Below are 24,243 nucleotides of genomic sequence, written 5' to 3' on the forward strand. Positions count from 1 at the left end.
TTATTAACAAATATCATCACCATTTAATCATTTTGTTTATTATCGCTCGAGTAAATTTTCAAAACAGCCGTCAGCGATAGCCCTTCTGACATTTGACTGATGAAGAATATACGCTGCGGTTGACATTTAATAGCTTTAGAGTCTTGGACTGGCATGGTTGTATAACATAAATAATTTGCAATGCTTTTCACACAATTCATTAAAACACTGGCATATATGGGTTGTTTACAGATAGGGTGTACTATGGTGTGCTGTGTGTGGTAAGTCCGTAGCCCATTTAATGCATGGATGCAGCCCTTGCACAGAAAAGTATGTCCACTAGTTGAAAAAGTATGTTGACTGGTTGAAAATCGGAGCCACTGTGTGTGTGGTTTGGCTGCATTGCACACATTGTTGGTTGCATGGGTGTGGTGATTGGTAGAACATCGTACATGTGCTTGCATAGTGTGCATTGCGCGGATTACTAAGTGTTGCAGTGCACTATGCAGTACTGCTTGTTTGGAATGTTTTGCAGTGTGGAGAGCAGGACCAATGTTGCGACGATTGTGTTGTTTCGTTGGCATTAGTACAATGGTTGTGTCAAGTTGGTGACTTTTACACAGTGGTTGTGGAGGACATTGTAGACTTGGTAGAGCAGCAGAAGTGAGCTGTTATGCGTACATTAGGATACGGTGCACATCATTGCCCCTGTTGCACAATAGGGAGCCACATATCACCATTTGCGTTTGCTATTGTTAGGCACATGGAGCAAACGAGGAACAATCATAGCAATCATTCAGCTTGAACCCCGGAGAGGTGTCATTGTAATGAAGCATGCAAGATTAATATTGGAAAATAGAGCACAGTGCACACGGACAACGTTCACGCCACCATCCATGAAAAATTGCATACTCCACTTTATCCTACTCATTTTAAATCCCAATAAAAAATGTTATGTAAACTTCAATTTACATAATTTCTGCAAAATCCATGGTTAGATTGTTTCCACTGGAAATCACTCTGTACAACGTATCACACCCTTTCAGACTAACTTGGCGGTACATGTCCGCTCTGAGTATAGTTAAAGTTATCTTTTCTTTTTTTTCTATTCCGCATAATGTATGACCTTCGAGCAACTGATGCGTAGCATTGCAAGCTAAATTACAATAAGCATTTGTACTGTTCAAGGGCAGACAAGTTAGGTTTCGATTTCCGGAAAGAATGCAGGAAAAAAAAGACATTTTAGCATATTATTGTGTATTTCGTAATGTAAGTAGTGTAGTAAAATAGATCTTAGCATTAGGTACATGGAGAGATTATCCTACCTTACACACGGTGCAATGAATAGATGGATGAGCAAAAAAACGATTGTAGAATTACGCCCCCTATGTAATAGTGTTATGTACAGTGTCTTACGAATCAATGTTGCATGTTTGGACACTGTGTGACAGACTGTGTGTGTCAGACTGCTGAACATACGTGGGTGGCAGGGCCATGTTAAGCACTTTTGGGTCCCTGGGAACAGACATATTTGGGGCCCCACTCCACCAAATCAAAGGAATTATTTTAAAACTATTAAAAAGATTATATGTGGGACATGGTTTTCAAATAGTGTTTCCATTACATATTAAAAGAGTAAAGCATACTTTAAAATATGCTTGCCCGAGTCCTGCACCATGTGGTCCAGTCCATTCTGTCTTTTCCAGTCAAATGGCCTATGTAAGAAAAAAGATCAAGTAAGGGGCTAAACGATGCCACTGGCATGCAAGGAGGCAAATCCTACAGAACACAGTAAAGTTATGTACGAGATGTTAATGCCTTGTGTGTTTGTGTCCACTCAGCACACTATTCGGTAGTTTATTGAATTATGATGTATTGGTTGTGGGCAGGTATTAGAGCCTTGTGTGCAGAGGCCATTCATCAAAAAGTGTGTGCATTGGCTGGATGTTATGTTTGTGGTTTGTTGTAAGTGGGCAGATGTGTGCATGCATGGCTGTATTATGCTGTGGGGGTTGTGGCCAGGGTCTAGAGTATTGAGTGCATGGCTGGAGGCCGTAGACTGTAGGTTATGCACTCAAGAGTTAAGGCCGTAGGTACAAGCACCACAGTATAATATACCTATGCATTCATCATTGTGATACTGGTATGAGTTGCAGAAATATTTGTAAAGATTGCAATTTGGAGATTATAAAGAAGTATCACACCAATAATTGTATACTTACTGTTTGTATTGTTGAGGGTCTATGCAGTTTTTGTGCATGCTATGTGGAAATGTAGGAGTAATCGTTGTTTCATTCTCTGTGATAAAAGACAACATAACATGTTAGGGTAGGTACTTCGTAATTTTGTTCTTCATTGCATTGCAGACATTTGTATACTTTGTGGACCCTCATAATTAGTAATGGGTAAAGGGTTCGGCAGGAGGTACCTGTGCACTTTATTATCCACCTTACAGAAATAGCTAGAACAAAGGCCTGCTGTGTGAATACTCCCACAGAGTCCACACTAAAAAGGCTCAAATTCAGTGTGAAGGTAAGAATTGGCTTGGGAATGTGGTCAAACGTGTAGTGCCATCAACATTTATTACTTTGAAAATTGTTATCTGAAAGGTATGGTGACAGATACACAGATATAGTTTCCACTGACATATTTAATCTGATTCTGTACATCCGACACGTGTTTTGACCAAACTGGTTGTTCTCAAGGCAAAAAGAAATGCTGTGACGTAAGGAAGAAATTCACATCACAATGTATTTGGAAGAGTTGTCACAGGTCAGAATTCATCAGATTGGAGAATCTCATCCAATAGTATGGTATGTAGAGGAAGGCCAAAATCAGAGATGAGGTAAATCTCTTAGGAAAAAACAATCCACTGTTGGGTTTCAGCGATGATCAGGGCGTCATGCCTTTAATAGCGTAATTCCCTTCTTGAATTATGGCAAGAGGATTTATCCCTGAGCATGATTTTTCTCCTATATTTATAAGGTTCTGAAGAACACTGTGGTGGGAAGAATTTTGTAAAATGAATTTTTTGGAATGCTTACTTGTGGCTATGTTAACATTTGTATGTGCTCTGTTAGCAGTAGTGGTAGTTGCAATCTTTTGAGAACATTTTATTTTAGCATTTTGAAAAAGGAGTTAAAGTTTGTTTCCTGTTAGATGCTTCTGTTGTCGTTAGTGACTATATTAGCTATTTTGTTTGAACTTTCTGTACAAATTCTGCTAGAGGCGGATGTCTATTTTGTATGCTTTTAGGTTGATGTGCTCTATTTCTGCGTTGTTTTCTACTGAGTTGCTTTTTGGAAGGCATTCTGTAGTTTCTTTTGGAGAAAAAAGGAAAGTGTGGGTGAGCAGGTTCTGCAATGTATATGTGTGCACTGTGCATGAGTGCTTGAATATGAGGGTAGGCATACACATATAGGTGTGTGATTGTGTAATGGGTTGTTACTTTAGGTTGGGAAGGCTGGATTGGTATCTGTGTGTTACTATAATGGTGGTCAGATGACAATAGGAAGTGGGCACTTGTTAAGGTGCAATGAGTAAGAATGAAGCAAATACTGTTGGGTTGATGGAATTGTGTATCCTACAATACAAGCACACTGCACAGTTTGAGTAAGAGGAAGAAGACTACGATAGTATTGCACTTACTTTGTACACCTGTTGTTTTTTGAGCATTTTTCTGAAGCCTGTTTACCGGAGCTGCGTCAGTATGTTGCTGACCAGAACATTTTGGATCCCTTTAAGCTGGCTAGGTTGGCTGACAAGTGGGTCTCCCACCTGGTGTACCTTAAGGACTCCAGTGGGAAGGACAAGGACAAAGAAAAGGGGGCCTCTCAGAAAGCTGAGGAGTCCCAAAAGCAGTCACATTCTAATAAACCTAAACCCTCCTCTCCTAAGACCCAAAAATCTATTGGGGATAAGTCATCTGTGGGTGGGAATAAGAGTAGTGGTCCACCTGCAGCAAAGCAGGCTCCCGGTGGTTCCAGTACCGTACCCCGCACTCCCGGCACTTGTTGGGACTGTGGGGCTCTGGATCACAAAAGGGGTGACTCCAAGTGTAAAGGTAAGGCCCTCGGAGTACAGGCTGTCAGCCTGACCTACCCTTATCCCATGTCTAAGGTGGAGGCCACTGCCCTCCCTTCCTCTACAGGGATCACTTTTGGTGCTCCCATAGAGATTTCCTTAGTGTCCCTAGGGGCCTGGGACCAGTACGCGGAAGTACTGGTGACTATCCCACAGAACACCCGTAGATTTTTGAGAAGTGTCCTCCTGAATGGCCAGCCTTCTACTAGTTTGAGAGACACTGGGGCAAGCATGACAGTGCTGGACAGGACCCAGCTCAAGCCAGAGGACTATGTAGATGCTCCTCTGAGAACCACCAGGTTAGCTGGTGGGCCTCCCAAATTATCACCTGTAGCCCGAGTCACACTCGTAATTGGAGACAAAGATAGCAAAGCTTCCTGTCCTGGTTCAGGACAATGTCCCTGCTAACATTCTGTTAGGTAACGATCTAGTAGAGTTGGGGTAGATCACGGATGGTCTTCCCATGACTGCTGCTGCGGTCACTAGGTCACAGGTAACACCGGGTCTGGCTGTGAGTCAGGTACCCAAGCCGAAGGCACGGCCTAAGGCAAGACGAAGGAAGAGCAAGAAGGCCACCTCTGTGGAGGGAGCTCCTTCTCTTCCTGCTGTTCCTACAGCACCCATTGGGATCCATGCTCTAGACGGGCTGGGTCCAGTGGTAAACCCCGTCTCAACTCCTGTGGGAGAAGAGCCAGAAGACTCTACTGTGGGAGAGGTTCTCAACCCAGAGGATCATCCCGATCTTCAATGCTTGTTACTGAAGGGGGACCCTCCCGGGCAGACTTCTGTAAAGCACATAGAGAGTGTCCCTCTCTCGAGGGTCTGAGGAAACAGGCCCTGTCCCACGCACAAGGAGAAGTGCCTAGGACTTTCCGGATTTATTGGGAGAGTGAGCTCCTTGTTAGTGAGCCCACTAAGCCTGAAGCTGGTGCCCTCAAGAGGTTGGTGGTACCCCAGGTTTACAGGCCCTTCCTACTGCAGTTGGCGCATTAGGTGCCCTTGGCTGGTCATCTTGGTACCAAGAAGACTAAGCAGAGGCTCTATGCCCATTTCTACTGGCCTCGGATGGGAGTAGAAGTGGAGTCCCACTGCAGGACCTGCCCAACTTGTCAGTTGTCTGGCAAAACTGGAGGCAGTGTCATTGCCCCACTGCAGCCATTGCCAGTGGTTGGCACACCGTTTGAGAGGGTGGGCATCGACATCGTCAGTCCCCTTGACCCTCCCATGTCAGGTGGACATCGGTTCATCCTGGTTTTGGTAGATCATGCCACCAGGTACCCTGAGGCTATACCCCTTCGGACTGTTACTGCGAAGGTGGTTGCCCGGCCCCTCCTGGGCATTTTCACCCATGTTGGATTCCCCAAGGAGGTTGTCTCTGACCGAGGATCCAACTTCATGTCTAGTTACATGAAAACCATGTGGAAAGAGTGCGGGGTAACCTACAAGTTCTCCACTTCTTACCACCCCCATACCAATGGTGTGGTTGAGAGATTTAATAAAACTCTCAAGGGCATGCTAGGTGCTTTGGAAGAGCCCCTAAGGAGGAAATGGGATTTCCTCCTGCCATGCCTACTGTTTGCTTACAGAGAGGTACCTCAAGAGGGTGTTGCTTTCAGCCCCTTTGAGTTGCTCTTTGGACATCCCGTGAGGGGGCCCCTCGCCCTGATCAGAGAAGGCTTGGAAGCCACCCCTCCCAGTCCCGCCAAGCAAGTGGGGGACTATGTGTTAGGCCTCAGACGAAGGATGACACAGATGATGGGTCAAGCAACGGCGAATCTCAAGGCCAGCCAGGAATTGAACAAATACTGGCATGACCTTAAAGCATCGCAAGTGGATTGGACTCTGGGACAGGAGGTCCTCATGGTGGAGCCTACCAAGCCTCGGGCATTGGCAGATAAATGGAATGGACCCTTCCAGATAGTCTCCAAGATGGGCGAGGTCAATTATCTGGTTGACATGGGAATCCCAGGGGTAGCCCCTCAGGTATTCCATGGTAATAGACTCAAGCCTTTCCATAGGCGAGCAGAAGTCTCATGTCTCTTGCTGGCTTCAGAGCAAGAAGAGGATGAGAGTGAGCCCCTTCCTGATTTGCTGCATAGCAACCCTCAGGATGGCTCAGTGGAGGGAGTGCAGCAGAGGGCCTGCCGGACTTTGCTCCAGCAGTATGCCTCTATGTTTTCGCTGACGCCAGGCCTTACACCGTGGTGTAAGCATGAGATTGACACTGGTGACAGCGTGCCTATCAAAAGCAGGAGCTATCGAATGTCAGATACGGTTAAGAACAACATCCAGGCTGAGGTCGCCAAGATGTTGGATCTGGGTGTTATTGAACCCTCAACCAGTCCCTGGTCCAGTCCAGTGGTCCTTGTCCCCAGGGCAAGTTCCCAGGCCGGTACCAAGGATTGGAGGTTCTGTGTGGACTACCGAGGAGTCAATGCCGTCACCAAAACTGACGCGCACCTCTTGCCCAGGTCTGATGAGCTCGTGGACACCATAGGTGCTGCCAAATTTGTGAGCACCTTTGACCTCACCTCAGGCTATTGGCAAATAGCTCTGATGGATCATGCCAAGGAAAAGGTGGCGTTCTCCACACCAGAGGGACTCTACCAGTTTAGGGTCATGCCTTTTGGGTTAAAGAATGCCCCTGCCACTTTCCAGAGATTGGTCAATCATGCTCTCAATGGGCTGGAAGCCTTTTGTGTGGCTTATCTAGACGACATTGCTGTCTACAGTACCACTTGGGAAGAGCACTTGACACATCTGGGTAGAGTGTTGCAGGCCTTAAAAAGGGCTAACCTCACTCTCAAGGCCACCAAGTGCCAGATAGCTCAGGGGAAAGTCACGTATCTTGGTCATGAGGTAGGAGGAGGTCAAATCCAACCTCTCCCCAGTAAGGTACAGGATGTACAGGACTGAGAGACTCCCACTACTCAAACCCAGGTGAGAGCCTTTTTGGGTCTCACTGGGTACTATTGCAATTTAATGGCGGACTATGGAACCATAGCTGCACCACTGACAGCTCTGACTTCACCCAAGCAGCCTAGGAAGGTCAATTGGACTGAAGACTGTCAGAGGGCCATTAATGGCTTGAAAGAAAGTCTGTGTTGGGCACCCGTGTTGTGTGCGCCTGACTATAGCCGACCCTTTATCGTCCAGACGGATGCCTGCCACACCGGAATTGGAGCTGTCTTGTCCCAGTTAGATGACAAAGGGAGAGAACATCCTATCATATTCATCAGTAGACAACTCAAGGGTAGAGAACTTAGGTGGGCTACTGTTGAAAAGGAATGTTTTAGTATAGTTTGGAGACTTAGGCGTTTTAGGCCCTACCTTACGGGGTCTACCTTCAAGATCCAAACAGATCATAAGCCCCTAAAGGGGCTTATGCAGATGAAGGGTGAGAACCCGAAACTGCTCAGGTGGTCCATTAGCCTGCAAGGGCTAGACTTCACCATAAAGCACAGACCAGGGAAGAGTCACGATAATGCAGATGGCCTTTCCAGAAGGTATGTTGACCATCTGGATGAGGGTGTCTATCCCATGGGAGATTAGGCACCCTCCACCTCAGTCTGGGGGGGGGCGACTGTGATGCTGGAAATGCATCGGAGGGACAGGGCCTCCGTATCCTTGTCCTTTACTGCTTTTTATCGTCTGTTCTGTCGTGTTTTCCGCGCAGGAGTTCATGTGGGACTCCTGGCGGTGCAACTCTCTTTCTTTTGGTTTGGTGAACGGACCTGTGGGATACCCTTAGGCAAACCCATGGGTGGGGGTACAACCCTGTGCCCCTAGTGTATGTTTTTGGGCACCTGTGGGTGGCCCGCAGAGCAGGGTATGGGCTGGTGGCAGCTCCATGCTGAATTTGACAGGTGCGCGGAGTATCCTCCATTTTGGGATACCCCGGCCCTGCCATTGGGATCAGTTGATTCCTGATGGAAAACAAGATGGCCCCGGTGGCCTCTTGCTTTCTATTACCCATTACCTTGTTTTCCCAAAGTCCTGGGAAGCCCTGACTCTGTCCCATCCCCCTGACTGGCTGTTGGGTGGAAATGCCATATATGGTGTTGCTGTGAAGGCCCGGTCAGACTAGCTGGAGCCTTCCCGGTGATGTATGTTGTGGGTTCCTCCTTTGGGTGGGACCTGGGTGAATAGAGCGTGTGACGAATATGCATTCTGTGTTGTGGGTGTCTAGTATCTGGTGGTTGACACAAATACTGAGACAACCCGGCCCGAAACCGGTATGAATGCAGCTTGGAGTGTTGAATGGCTGGGTACTTGTCCCAATACACATAACTTGTTGTGAGTGTCTGGAGAGAAGTGAATGGCCTGAATACCTCATGTGCCTGATTGGCTGCCTGCCTGTATGAATGCCCGTAGTCGTGATTGGATGCTTGAGTGTGACCCATTGGAATGAATGGGAGATCAACAGTATATCTGGGGACCTCTCACTGCTAGAAATCGTGTTCAGAAGCTGAAGTCCACTATGACGAGTAACTGGATTAACTGACGCTTGACCTTGAAGCCCTGCTGGACAAGAAGAATTGCTGTTGCTCTCCTTCACAATCTAAAAGATGCTGTGCCTCCAAGGACTGACCCAGAGAGGACCTCGTAAGGCGCCCTCTTCCTGAGCTACGAAGGACCATCGTGCACAACTGATCTTTGCCAAAGCTCCCTGGTAGACAGACCTACGACAGGCTGCCAACCCGATACGGGGACTGCTGCGGAACTCCAAGGAGAAGCACTCCGACTGTTGTCCGCCACTGTCGACGACCGCCGTCGCTGACCGGAGCCGCCGTGCTCCCGTTTGCCTAAGAACATTCATTGATCATCGGACGCTCTCGCCTGCATCGTCATCCGCTTGTCTCCCGCTGGAGAAGGCCCGACTGTCGACGCGCCGAGGAGCATCCAACGGTGGGTTTCCCGCCACCTAAGGACCACAGAGACGCCGACGACTCGACGCCCTTGCTGGGCCACAGTTCTTCATCATCTCTTTGCGGTCCAGAACTATCGTCACCGAGGTGCCCCGTACGCCTCTTCCTTGCATGACACCAACGCTCTGTCGTCGACGAGCACCGCCAGGAACGAAGCTGCCACTTCACTGCTGTAGTTCCACCTGTTCATCGTCGGATGTTCGACGACCCGTGACTCCCACCTTAAAGGGAGGGCACTCAAGAAGGGCTGTCGATTCCCCGATACCGAACGCCAAGTTCCCTGACACCTTTCGATGATCTGTAGCTCCCGCCTGAAAGGGAGGCACTCAAGAAGGATCGGTCGACGCATCGTTGGGGATGTACGTTGGGGAGGTAAAAACCTTAATAGGAAGAAGTGAGACTATTGAACATATGGACTGGGCTTGTGCGATATATCTTATTTTACAGGTTGCCCAGGTGGGGGGATCTCCGCACAGAACTGTGTCTAGGGTACAGGGCCAGTATTCTGCCTACTGTTTCAACCATCTTGCGTTCCTTCTTATCTCTATTGTGGTTTCCTCGTTATTAATCTGTGTGACATTTTAACCGTACAGTTGATGCACTTTAATGAGATTTGATAACATTGGTGGTACCACTTTAGAATTGTATATATTCATCATTATTGACTTCCAAGTACAAAGTGCGTTATTGTGATCGTGTACATACCCTTGAATATTAATTATATAAAGACTGTGTTTTCAGTAATACAGTGTGTGGACATTCCTTTGTGGGGGTTCGGGGACTACACTGTACTTAAGAACCAGCCTGCATCACCTCCTGAGAAGCTAGGCCTTGATTGCTCGTCCATTGCTACTTTATAGAGAATCTTGGCTGTGGTCTCCTGTGCCTCCCCTCTACCATATAGAGAGCGGAAGTACAGACACCCCCTACCAGTCTTTACAAGTGGCCAATGAGATAGTGGTTTAAAGTGGAAGTGGAAAGGGAAGAAGGGCTGCTCCTGTCTTACGAGATACACGGACACCGCAGTAGTCGCAGATCGCACATGCTGGATCCGGGCTTGTTAGCATGATTGGCATGGAAATGGGAGAGAACTATGGGGATTATCCAATCAGGTGTTTAGGGTGTGCTTAACTGGAAAGGATGGCAATACTTGTTGGTTGTGTAGTGAAGATGGCTGAAGTTACTGTATGGATCGTGGGAGATTCAGTTGTATTTGATCTGGAGAGCTATGCAAAGGCAAGAGGGTTTTCTGCAGATCTGGGTTTTCCAGGCGTTGAGGCTTTATGGTGCAGTTTTTCTGGCCGCAATTTGCGGCTACTGCTTGCTGCTTGTAGAAACATGGCTACTTTTGGTCGTGCTGATGTTTTGGTGGTGCATTGTGGAGGAGAGCATTTATGGCACATCAGTGCCCCAAGTTTGGTTCCTGTATTGAAGTTGTTCGTGGAAGAGCTAATGCTGCTTTTCCCTAATGCAAAGGTGTTTTTTTTCTCAAATAATACCAAGAGCACAATTTAACACTCCCAATGTCTTCAGTCCCCAACAAAAGGTTGCAAGATGCCTTGTTAATAGCAGCATAGATGTGGTTTTGGGAAATGCTGAGATGTCTCTTTTCTCCAATGAGAACATTGATTCCCCTAGTGCGCACTACTTTACTGGAGATGGCGTTTCGTTGTCCTTCCTTGGAAATGTTAATTTTTTTGAGACTCTAAGGGATGCTTTGCAGAAGTTGATGTAAGGCAGTAAGGAGGAAAAGAAGAGAACACCCCCCAACAAAATAGAAAATAAAAGGTGTTTGTTCAGTAGCACCTGAAAAAAAAAGGCTCTTTTTAAGAGCCACCACTAAAGTGGAAATCCCCTACCCTGGTTGAAATGTGTTCTCCACCCATGCGCAAAGCACGATATGTCCACGGGCACCACAGTAGTTTGAGGATCGCACGTGCCACATTCGAGTCTTTTGAGGATGGCAGGTATGGAAATGGGAGTGTGGAGGCCAGGGGATTGGGAAATAAAGTTTCCTGTGTGTGGTATGTAAGGGGAGACTGTGGCAGAAGGTCTGTTTGCAGAGAGGAATGCAGACAGCTATGGTTATGGCTGTGTCGCTAAAGAGGCAGAGTTTATGGATTTTGGGGGACTCGTGGATACATTGGTTGGAAGTGCATGCAGAACACTGTAGAGTGGCTGCACATCTTGGATTTCATCATGTCGATGTCCACTGGTATGGAGTGCGTGAAATGAAGTGGCTGAATTTAGTTCCTCTTTGTGCCACTTTGGTGAAGTTCTATCATCCAGACATTATTATTATTCGGTGTGAAGTGAACAATTTAGACATGTTACTGGAATTTCTCTGCAGTTTGCGATGAAGGAGGCACTTGGGCAAGTCATGAATATGTTTCCGAACTCCTGAGTAATTCTTTCTCGCATTGCCCAGAGACATATGAGGCTGCATCCTTCTTCATTTGGTCCGCAAATGGAGAAAGCGAGGCGCAATGTCAACAAGACTGTTTGCGCCTTTTTGAGGGATGTTGGCATGTCCTCCTTGCATAATGAAAATATTACGTTTCGTAGCATGAACATTTTTTGCAGAGATGGAGCCCATCTTACTGATGCTGGCAATCAGCTTTTTCTGCAAAATATCCAAAATGCATTGTATTCCTTTTTTGCAAGTATGTGAAGTATTTTCCGGTAGGTCTTGGCCACTTCAACCCTTCCAAAAACAACAAACACCACAAAAAGGCTCTTTTTTTAGAGCCACCACTTTCTCCCGGAAAAGAGTGCAATATTTTTGATGGAGCCACCCCACGCATTAGTTTAGATGTCCGCGGACTACAGCGCTATCTGCGGACCTTACAGGCTGCACAGGGGCCTACATCATTTCATTGCCAATTCTATTTTTGTACTGTGAAAGGTGGCTCTGAAAAGAGCCTTTTACTTTTTATTTTTGTTGTTTTGTTTATTTTTTGATTTTTTACACACAACACAAGGAAAGGAAGGGAAGGGAGGGTAGAGAAGGGTCACCAACCCGAGGGATACGAAAGGGATACGAAAGGGAAAAGTGGAGAGAGGAAGATTTTGGGTGGGCTTTACTTAGGTAGGGGGCACTCCTTCTCATGACCCAGACCGAAGCCTCGAAAGCACTTCGAAGTTGCTCCCCCCTGCAGAGTACCGCGTTGCAGTACATGCGCAATACAGTGACCTTCAAAAGGTAAGGGTCTGCTGCAGTGCATATGGCCTGCAAGGCTGGTTCCCCACAGGAGTGTCCCTTGTGGTGGCAGGAGAAGATACAGAGGATGCTGCAGAGGAACTCAACATCCTGCCTTGTTCGAAGGGGATGACCCTCCAAAACTGCCGCCTTGTGGTTCGACCTCAGCTGTCACAGCATGGAGGTGGTGCTGTAGGTGTACTAGCCTGGTTTGCCGTGGCTGAGTACACACTCAGTGCATTTCACCTGGTTAGCACAAGCTTTGGGCACGTTTCCAATGGCAGTAAATAGCCTCCACACCCAGGACTCACGCTGGCTGCAGGCAATGGGGAATTCCTCTACCTCATCCTTGTTCTCTTCTTGATCTACATCACCACACCTGTTCCCCTCTCCAGGCCCTTGTAAAGGTGGTGGTGGTGGTGAGGGTGAGGATGCGGGTGCTGCTGAGGCAGAGGCAGTAGCAGAAGCCATGGTTGCCATTAGCTTCAAAAGGTAGTACAGCACAGCAGAATTGAGCAGAAAGCAATTCTAGCACGTAGCAATCTGGAATACTGTTCTGGCACAGCAGCAAAAGTAGCACTGCAGAGTAGATTTTGGCAGAAATAAATTGCAGTAGGAAGGAGCAATCTGGACCACTGCTGTGTTCTGGACAGCCAAAAACAGAATGAGGAACAGCTCTGGGGTGTGGCCTTTTATAGAGGTGCTGGGGAGCGCTTTGAACCCAAAAGCGGGCCCAAAACGTTCCCAGAAGTGGTCAGATCGCCAGGCATAGTATAGGACCTCTCTAAGGGTGCAGTTCCACGGTAAAACACCTTGGAATGCCCAAAAAAGCACTTTTTCAATGTCCAGGGGCCTTTACCATGTCCGCAAATAAGGCCCAGCGCTCAGCGTGGGTGCGGTCACATGGTGACGTTGCGAAAGTTCTCGAATGGGACGGCTGGCCAGAGGACACCTATTGCGCAGTATAATGTTGTGCGCATGTGCATAGGTGTCCTACGGACAGGGTTGGGATCCCTGAACTAATTAAAAGTGTGACACATTTGCGGTGGACATTTCTAAACAGGCGCAGCATTTGTAGGACCCAGGAGGTGGGATGCGCATCTGCCCAGGTGTCTGTCGGACATGGGTGGGTGCCTCAAACTAATCAAAGTACATCACAACTTTTGCCAGATAGGGGCAGTGTTACCAGGACACAGAGGATGAGATACACATGTGCATAGGTGTGCGCCGGACAGTAATGTCATCAATGACATTTGTTATGTCATTTTGATGCCATGGGTTTTAGTCCTTGCAGAGCACAGTGGTGGCACGCGTTATGGTTGCTTAGCTTACCATAACTGGCGAATTTCTGGGGGTTTTCGGTTTTACTTGTAACCATAATATGGATAGGTTGTTATTAGTACAAAGTAACTGTAATGTCCATTTAAAAAAGTTTTTGCATTTAATTTTTCTTAGAGCAAATGAACCATAACGTCCCTTTAACAATGTTTTTTCACTGAATTTGATAGGTTTTTAGTAACGCAACTCAACCATAACGTCCCTTTAACAACGTTTTTTCACTGGCATATATATATATATATACATATATATATATATGTCATATTTTTTTATTGGTGATCTAATTATATATTAATATATATTACTTTTTTGTTGTTGAAAACAATAATAATTCACAGATTCACAGACACAATTACACCATTAACATTTCCAGACAACATGCAGTTAAATGCAAAACAATAAAATAAAATAAAAACAAAAATAAAGCATATCTCTTTTTAGTTCCTGGTAACCAGAATATACTGGACCGCACCTCCGGATTGTCCTGTCCATCAACCTTTGCACGACAAATGCATATAACGCTATCATCAGCAGAACTCCTCTATTCGGGCACTCCTTGGGATCTCCTCCAAAGGCGTCATCTTTATGGCATCCCGGGCTCCTTATCTTCATCCCCTTTTTTCAGTCCGGGGGCTTTCCCGGTGGCCCCGATCCCCTGGCATGCTCCAGGGATCCACCACTCCAGGAATCCAGCGCTGCCAGGGCAAGGAATTTGTTTTCTAAAGTAAAAAGAAAAAAAAAATTAAGTATCTAGCACAACACATTTTTGTATCCCTCTTCTACTGGAATATCAGAACATAAAATTGGATTATCATTATCATTGTCATTCAGCCATAGTTATTAGTCTGCCATGCTGGAACACGTAAAAATAAATATATCATTATACAAATCAAAAACATGCATATCATATCATGCAACCAACGTAATTTCAAAAATACACACCTCCCCACATTATATCTCTTCATACCAGAACCCCTTAGTATTTTCCATATATTTTAATGTTTACCTTGATTCTCTGATTAGCTCAATTTTTACTCTGCACTCATTATTTTCTTTTAACTAGCCTCAACTTGCTCAAGCCTTTTCATCTCATGTTTCTGGCGCTAAGGCTTGATTTGATTTACATGGACAAACTGTTCCACTGTCATCTCACCCTCCTTTTTTTTTTTTTTCCTTTATTGGTTTTACAAAAACAGAAGACAAACGAAGGGCAAACCGTAATTAAAGAAAATTGTACATCTTCCAGAGGTACATGTCAGAGAGACAATGCAAAGTAACAGACGCTGTTAGAATGGCTTAGTTTCGTGACAGTTCCATTTGCCTGGATATGTCTCTTACACTGTTCACCCCAACCCGCTCCCCACCCTCCCCCACTTGGAGTAATGTACATCGTAAGTATAGTCATTTAACATAAACATTGGGAGCACATATTTGGCATAGTGCAACATCTGCCATCACCGTGGCCACTGGGAATGAGTCTCCGATCCTTTGCAGTGTTCTTTGGAGTTTGACATCGTTAAGTTAGGCTTCTGAGGGTCCCTCTGACTGGGAGTCTGTGATTGGTGTGATGTGTTTATTCTTAAAGTCTGTCCATAGGGTTTCACATTTAGCTGATTTATTGTGCAGGGAGGCTGTGATCGTTTCCATCACGTAAATGCTCGTGGCCAGTTTAATCCATTTGTTTTTTCTTGGGGTTAGAGGAGACTTCCATTTGATTGCTATCAGGGCTCTCGCCGCCAACAGCAGCTGGGGGGCCAGACCTCTCACCCGGAGCCAGTCTTCATCGTCTCTCTCAAGGCCGAACAACACAAGGAATGGGTCGAGCTCCCTTTGGATTCCATCGATCTCCTTAATCCATCCCAGGACCTTGGTCCAATACACTGTGATATGCGGGCAGCTCCACCACATGTGCCAGTAATCAGCAGTTGATCCACAATTCCTCCAGCATCTCGGGCTCAACGACTGGAACATTTTAGAGAGTTTGAGTGGATCATAATGCCACCTATGTAGGAGCTTTATGGCATGGAGCTTGTATTGATTGGACAAGGAGGCTTTGGGTGCAGCTCTGCACATTAAGTCCCATTGGTCGGGGAGTATCTCTTCACCAAAGTCTTTTCCCCACCTGGCTCTGAGGGAGTCTGTAGATCCACCCCCCGCTGCTATTAGCGTCTGGTACATCACAGATATAAGACCTTTCATTTCCGTTCTGGAGTCTAGTAGTTTCTCGAAGGCGGTAAGGTCTCTTTTCAGTTTCTCTCTCCACTCAGGTTTCCTTAGCACCCCCTTCAATTGGAGAAAGTGGAATGTCGATAAGTTACCTATCCCCAATGCTGTGGTTAGGTCCGGTAGCATTATGAATGAGTCCTTTCTTTGGAGTTGTCCTACCCTCTCCAGGCCCGCCTCATACCAGGACTGAAACCGTTCTAGATTCGGAATGTGGTCGTTTATGCCAGGAGACCACAAGTGACTGAGCGGGGATGGCCAGGTTGTGACTTCTCGCATCTCTTTCCCAGTGCGCCATATGCTCCATATGGTAGTCAGTATGGGATGGTGTTTGATTCTCCTCTGGACCCTCTGGTAAGGCAACCATAGCCATTCCGCTACAGTGGCGGGGGACATGTAATGATTGTCCATCTGTACCCATTGCAGGTGTTTGTGGTCTCTAAGGTGTGGGATCAAGACACGTAACTGGACGGCTTTGTAGTAAGTAGTTAAATCGGGAAGGGCTACTCCTCCTTTGTCTTTGGGGAGTATGAGTGTGTCATATGCGATCCTTGGTCTTTTCCCCTGCCAAATGAATCGCATCATGATCTTACGGGCCTCTGTGAAGAATTTTTTGGGCATCTCAATTGGGAGCATCTGGAAAGGGTAAAGGAAGCGGGGAGGCACACCATCTTGACGGTGTTGATACGCCCCAGCCAGGAAATCGTCAATCTACTCCACTTCTCAAGATCTGTCTCGAATCGTCGGAGGAGGAGGGGGAAGTTGGCCTCATATAGGTCGCTTAAGGATCTAGTAATCTGAATACCCAGGTATTGCAGTTTTGTATGCTCCAGATTAAACCCGAGTGATAGGAACTTGGCATTGTTCTCATCAGGGGTGCCTTGGAGGGGGAAGAGTGTGGACTTTGATTTGTTTACTTTAAAGCCAGAGTATTGGCCATATTCTTTTATTAGTTTTAGGGCGTGGGGAATAGAGTTATTGGGTTTGGTCAGGTGTAGAAGAATATCATCTGCGTACAACACTGCCTTATATTCCGTTTCTCCCAACCGTATACCCTCTATTAGAGGATCTTCTCTAAGTTTTTGGGCCAGGGGTTCAAGGGATAGTGCAAACAAGATCGCGGATAGGGGGCATCCCTGTCTAGTCCCTCGCTGTAGCGCAAACCACCTGGAATACTCCCCGTTCACGAATATCGATGCTTTGGGGGAGGCATATATTGCACGTATCCCATCGCGGAATTTGGGGCCTATCCCTACTTTCTGGAGGACTGCTCCCAGGAAATCCCACTCCACCCTATCAAAGGCCTTTTCTGCATCAATGGATAAGAGGACCGGGTCCTCTGGTAGATTGTGTGCTGCATGAATGAGGTGTAGAGTTTTACGCATGGTGTCGGCACCTTGCCTCCCAAGAATAAATCCGACCTGGTCGGGGCGGATCAATTTAGTCAGTCAGTCAGTCAGTCAAACAAGTTTATTCGGTTGTATAAAGCAACCATTAAACGACAAAAAAACACAATTATTACACTAAACAAATTACAAAATCTTAAAATTACACTTCCATAAAATGAAAAGCAAAGAACATTGCCGAAAGCAGGATACAAATACAATAAGCAATCGGACGGTTGCCTCATCATGAACTACATCAAAAATATTTTAGTAATGATTCATTTAAAAGGCGATACAGAAATGCTTTAACCCATTACGAGTGCTATAAAATTTTCTTACAGACCCTCACCACCTTGCAATTTCAAAATACGATTTCTAAAATACATCGCTCTTTTCAGAAACGTCAAAAGGGCCCAAGCGGTGTAAACTGTTTCGGCGCTCAAGAGAAACACAAGAGCAGCCCTGTGTGTACGGATCATCGACTTCTTAAGGGCAGGAATCAGGGACACTTTACGTATACCTGCATACCCTATACAAAAGAATAACAAATGGGAGAGATCCTCTCTACCATGTCCACATATCGGGCAGCCCGCTGAATCGGGAAAACCCTTCCATTTATAGGTGTTGCCTTGCAGCCGAAGGCAAATAAACCGTGCCCTCGTAATCAGCCACCTGTCCTTTTTTAACGTACTCCAAAGCAGGTAAGGTTGGATTCCCATTAGGCAGCTAATGCTTGAGTGAAATTCACCGTTGCTATGGCCGCGCTCTAGCAAAGATCTTTTGCTTGCTATGGATTCACCCAACAGGGCTTTGTAGACTGACCCCTCACTTTTGGACAAAATAATGTCAGGCGGAAAAATGGCGCCTAGATTGGCTTCACCCAGAATTAAAGAAACATACGCTAACCATGGAATTTTTTTCCAACCACATTTACCCAGCATAGTACGAATAATAGTATGACACAAGGAAGCATGTTCATTAGTCCACAGCCTAACCCAAAATAAAAGAGGGGCCAATGCCCACTGATCTTCCCAAAACTCCGCACCCAACTCCCTATGGACGGCTATTCCAGATACACTGGACGGGAGTCCAAGCAGGTTTTTCAAAAATGTACTCTCCTTACTCTGGATTTCCACTGCATTCTGGAAACCCCAGATAGCCGCACCATACAGAGTAGAGGCCGCAGTTTGGGTACCATAGATCTTAAGAATCACATCCAATGGCCGGCCCCTACACTTCGACATAAATCTATAGATTCCGCCTATCTGTTGGCTCATCTTAACAGATTGTTTGGCCACGTGGTCTTTACCATTTAAAGCCTCCGAAAAACTTATTCCAAGATAATCAAAAGTTCTAACTCTGGGGATAATTTCATCTGCGCATAGCATGGGTTTCATGGGCACAGGACGTTTTTTACCAACGCACGCCATTACTGCAGATTTCTTGGAGTTAATTTTTAAGCCCAGGTTATCCATGAACCTTGAGTAAGCATTGATCAGTATCTGTAGGGCCCTAGGTGTTCTTGCGAGAAGGACAGTATCATCGGCATAGGCCAATACTGGGAACCCTCTTCCTCCCAAAACTAGAAAATCAGCCATTACTCCAATCAAGTCCTGTGAAAGGCCATTAATGTAGAGGCAGAAGCAAATAGGGGCCAGTACACAACCCTGCCTCACACCACACCCCACCTGAAAGCAAGCCGTGCAGTGCCCCCCAGAGCCACTGCGTACACAGGCCTCATTATTCATATGGAGGTCAACCAAAGCCTGCAAGATTTCCCCTGGGCAACCCAAGGACCTAAGCACTGCCCAGAGCTTAGCTCTATCAACTTTATCAAAGGCAGTGCTTAGGTCCATAAAAGCCAGATAGACAGCCTCGCCCCTACAAAACACGGAATTATCCACCAGCAAATACAAATTTAAACTCTGTTCTGTGGTGCCCACTCCCGGGCGAAACCCAAATTGGATGTCAGAAAGAACTGACTGTGCCCCGAGCCAGGATTCTATACGGGCCAACAGTATTCTCCCAAAAATTTTAAACGATGAGTCTAATAGGGAAATTGGCCTGTAAGCACCGGGGCTGGACATATCTCCCTTTTTAAAAATAGGGAATATTATTGCCCTCTTCCACGAGGGAGGATATTTCCTCGATTTTAGACATGCATTAAACGCCACAGTCAGAAGTGGGGCCCACAAATCGACCGGGTCCTGGAACAAATCTGAGGGAATCAGATCCGGGCCAGGAGCGCGGTTGTGTGCTTGAAGCCTGATTGCCTTAGCAATCTCCTCCACTTCAAACGTCAGGCAGGGGCCACTAAAGTCTGACTCAGCCACTGAATGTTCAGATCCAAATAGGCTACCAAAGTGCGCCAACCATGCCCCTTCTTCCACGTGGGTGCCACTCCCCACATTGGACCAACATCCCTCCGGACCGCTTTTTACGAATGCCCAAAAAGCCTTCTGGTCTCTCTTCATTGCGGCATTCAAAAAGCCTTCCCAAGCCACCTGTTCTAACTCCATTTTCCTTCTCTTTAACTCCTGTTGGTAGGTTTTCCTGTCTTGTGCAATCTTCAATCTAGAACTAGTTGGGTCCTTAAGGGTTCTTATCAGCGATTTCTTTGCATTTTTACAGGCCTCATCAAACCATCCTCTCTTTAATACTTTACCATTGAACTTAGTAGTTTTAGAGAATTTTGTTGTTAGTGCAGCCAATAGTTCTACAAATTTCTCTACAATTATATGTGCAGATAGATGATTGCCCAATATATCCAGCACAAGCGAGTTGTTCTCACTTAAGGAAAAATGGTGTAGCCCCTCCTCTAAGATGGTACCCCAATTGATTCTTCTGGAGCCTGAGAGTACTCCCAGCCGAGGGCTAGGGGCTAGGGCCAAAGATTCCCGTTCCCCCAACAAACCCTTTAGAATAAGACAGATGGGCAAATGATCACTATGGGTATCTGCCTGCACCTCAAAACTTACAACACATTCCCAGAGGTTTACTGAGATGCAAAAGTAATCAATGGTTGAACAACCTTGATGATTCTTAAACGTTCCCTCCCCTGGGATGTCTGGGGCCTTTCGGCCATTAACAATGCGAAACCCCCATTCCAGCAGCCAGGAGTTAAACTGAAGACCCTTCGGGCAAACTCTCTCATCTCTCATACACCTAGGCGGGATGTCCTCTGCCTGGTCCTCAAGGGGGTCAAGAGCACCCAGGTCCGGCCCCCCCCCCCATTTTTAGATTGAAATCCCCACCCCAGATGCAGGAGGTGAACTTCCTACCTTCCTTGGACAACAGGTTCTCGATGAACCTTTTGACCTTGGACAGTCTCTCTAAATCAGAAAAATGAGGGCTATTATAAAAGTTGATAATGCAGATTGCCTTCCCCATCCTAGTTGTTAGGGATGCAACCTGCAAAAAATCCAGCCCTGTTGGGATCAACTCAATCCCACATTCCAGAGCACCCTTAATCAAAATACACAAACCACCAAAGAGTCTTCCTCTCGGTTTTTTGTTGGCTGGAATATCAAATGAAATAAAACCATCTAAGTGTGGGGGTTCAAGAGCCCAGGTTTCTTGAAGTAGGACTATAGAGTTAGCTTGAAGAAGATCCATCACTGGACCCAGCTTTAGTTTCCTCGTTGCGCCTGCTATATTCCAAGAAAGCAGGCGCAATTGCAGATTATCCATGGCCAGACTCCTATGGGATGCTAGAGGGGTCGACACCTTAGCCCCAACCTCGATTACAGCCTCTTGTCAATCCACATCCTCACAGGACGTCAAAATCTCAAAATGGTTTTCCAGAGGCAAGGGTGCCGGAACATAATTTACCGGGGCAATACGCTTACCCTTTTTAGGTACGATTGTACTCCAGCCGACCAAGGGGCTATTAATCGGTAACATTCTCTCCGGATTAATATTAGGATTTCCAAAACCTCCAGCTTGCCTGTTTCCTGACATTAGGGTCGGCAACTTCCTCCCCCCGCCAGGGATATAAAAATAGTCCAGAGGGAGTAATTTACTGGACAGTTTAGTGCCATTAGGCTTAAGGCCCCGAGCTAGGTTGGTGTTCAAAAGATAATCCGTGATCTGAGCATCAGAAAAAGTGATTACCACGCAGTCTCCCCTTAGATTCTTAGGTCTATTTCCCACCCATCCCACACGCCTGGCCATACGAATCATTTTGGGATCGATCTTAGGTCCCATCAGATTCGAGTTGACCCAGTGCGAGGCCTTATTAATCAGGGAAAGCGTGGATTCAAAACTTCCAGTTGGCAACCCGGGCAGACCAGTAATAATCCCCACAAAGGGGACCGCTTCCGGGGGTAGGTTTAGGATTGTATTGGACCCTAACCCACTCTCCAACCCCTTTTCACTTTCTATTTTTCCATATTCGTCACTCTCCCTAGCCCTCACTGGCCCATTTGATTTCTTTTTGGGCCCTGGTATGTCATCCTGATCGTCAATGATCACCACCTCCTGATTGCACCCTTGAGGAGGTATATCAATCTTACCATCAGAAGCAGTATTCCTAGATAAGGGGGTGGTTGATGGACACTTACACCGCCACTCCTCTGGGCCCCTTTCCTCCACAATACCGGTCAAGTCAGACAATTTAAGAGATATTGCCCTGATGGAATCATCCATAATAGCCAAGGTGGTTAAGACCCCCTCCTTAAGCCCCTTTAAAGAGTTTAATATCAACTGTAATGGCTTAAGCTTCTCCTCCAATAAGGCCTCCAACCATTCTTTGTCACTTTCACTAGCGGCGGAACAGTCTAGTAACCCAGATTCCCTTTCAGTCAAAATCCTACCATTAGTGCTGGGTGCCCCCGCCACGGGGTGCGTAGGTTCCAATAGAAAATGAGGAGGCGTCACCATGCCTAAGATAGGCGCATCCCCCCTAGACATAGCACCCCTATCTACAATCCCCGGTCCCTGCATATCCGCCAGACCCAGTCCCTCACCCCGAGGGACAACCTCTCTAGAGGCAGGTTCAACCGCATTCATACAGTTAACTATTTTATTTGCCATGGCATCCATATAAAAGTCCAAAGATCTCTGGGATGGTGTTATACCATTTTTCAAAAGGGATTTAGCTTTGGTTGCTTTGGTTGCTACTTTGGGGGGTTTGGAGGTATGGGTAGAGGTGACATTTTTAAGTTTTTTCGCCCTTTTACTGACCACCCCAGCACCAACCCCAACCCCTCCCTCTCCAGCTTTTCTCTTCCCCATAGATTAGATACTTAAATGAATAATATATCCAATCTAAATGGATAATATTATGCGAAAAACAAAAAAAAAACGGACAAGCCTGTATAAACCTGTATAAGCCGAAAGGAAATGAGGGGGAGAGAAAGAAGAAAACTCGCAGCCCCCTCACACTCTCTTCAAAGTTAATTAATTAAGCACTAAATAATATATATTGTTAAAAGAAGATTACACTCTCAATAAAAACCCCATATAAAATATATATATATATGTATGTGATTATAAAATGGATTAAACACAGCAAATATTATACATCATTAAAGCCTTAAGATAAAATAAATAGAATCGTGCTAACTAGGGCACGGGGGTTCACAATTAATAAGTGTATGGACAATGCGTGGTAAAAAACCAACAACAAATAAAAACCACCCTTACATGGGAGAATAACTATCAATGGCAGTCAATGGCTGACGGGTAAAGCCCCACTTTTTCTTCCTCCTAATCAATAAATATATAAACAGAATTGTAAATGCAAATGGTAGGGGTTATAGAGCTGGTCCAAGATCCGGGGGGCTCACAGGTACGCTAGATGAAAGTCACAGGGGGTGGAGGGCGGGGAACGCCCGACAGCTCGAGGAGCTGCCGTAGTCCGTCTCTCCCCCCCCGCCCCTCCAGCAAGCCTTAGATAAGGAATAAAGCCACAAAGTTAACAGCAGACACCTGCTGTAGACACCATACCTCGTGTGCGTGCGAGCGTGCAGGTTCAAATAAGTCGTAGGCAGAGGGCCGAAGTCAGCCAATCAGCCAGATGGACCAGGGCAGCACAGGCAGCAAATAAAGACAGCTTCCCCCACAAATTGCCACAAGGACAACAAGGACTCAGCGGACTCCGCGCGCTCCGCGCTTCCGGGGGTTTTTGTGCCTGAGGGCCCGCCTCCTCCTTCGCCGGACAGCAAAGTTAACCCCTTGCAGGGACACACACAGGAGAGCTCGTAGGCAGAGCTTCCCAGGACAACAAGGACTCAGCGGACTCCGCGCGCTCCGCGCTTCCGGGGGTTTTTGTGCCTGAGGGCCCGCCTCCTCCTTCGCCGGACAGCAAAGTTAACCCCTTGCAGGGACACACACAGGAGAGCTCGTAGGCAGAGCTTCCCAGGACAACAAGGACTCAGCGGACTCCGCGCGCTCCGCGCTTCCGGGGGTTTTTGTGCCTGAGGGCCCGCCTCCTCCTTCGCCGGACAGCAAAGTTAACCCCTTGCAGGGACACACACAGGAGAGCTCGTAGGCAGAGCTTCCCAGGACAACAAGGACTCAGCGGACTCCGCGCGCTCCGCGCTTCCGGGGGTTTTTGTGCCTGAGGGCCCGCCTCCTCCTTCGCCGGACAGCAAAGTTAACCCCTTGCAGGGACACACACAGGAGAGCTCGTAGGCAGAGCTTCCCAGGACAACAAGGACTCAGCGGACTCCGCGCGCTCCGCGCTTCCGGGGGTTTTTGTGCCTGAGGGCCCGCCTCCTCCTTCGCCGGACAGCAAAGTTAACCCCTTGCAGGGACACACACAGGAGAGCTCGTAGGCAGAGCTTCCCAGGACAACAAGGACTCAGCGGACTCAATTTAGGCATTAAGGTTTCCAGTCTTGCGGCCAATACTCGAGCATAGATCTTGGCGTCGAGATTGAGGAGGGAGATGGGGCGGTATGATCCGCATAATTTGGGGTCCCGGCCTTCCTTAGGGATGACTGTTATGAGGGCTTTCTTGAAAGATTCCGGGGCAGCCCCAGTGTCCACTATCTCATTGAAGAGTTCCGTGAGGAAGGGAGAGAGTTGGTCGCTAAAGGTTTTGTAAAAGCCTGCCGTGAAACCGTCCTCCCCCGTCCTCCCCCGGGGATTTCCCTAGTATTAAT

The sequence above is a fragment of the Ambystoma mexicanum genome, chromosome 13 (assembly GCF_040938575.1).
Source record: "Ambystoma mexicanum isolate Mex_15411 chromosome 13, UKY_AmexF1_1, whole genome shotgun sequence".
NCBI lineage: Eukaryota > Metazoa > Chordata > Amphibia > Caudata > Ambystomatidae > Ambystoma > Ambystoma mexicanum.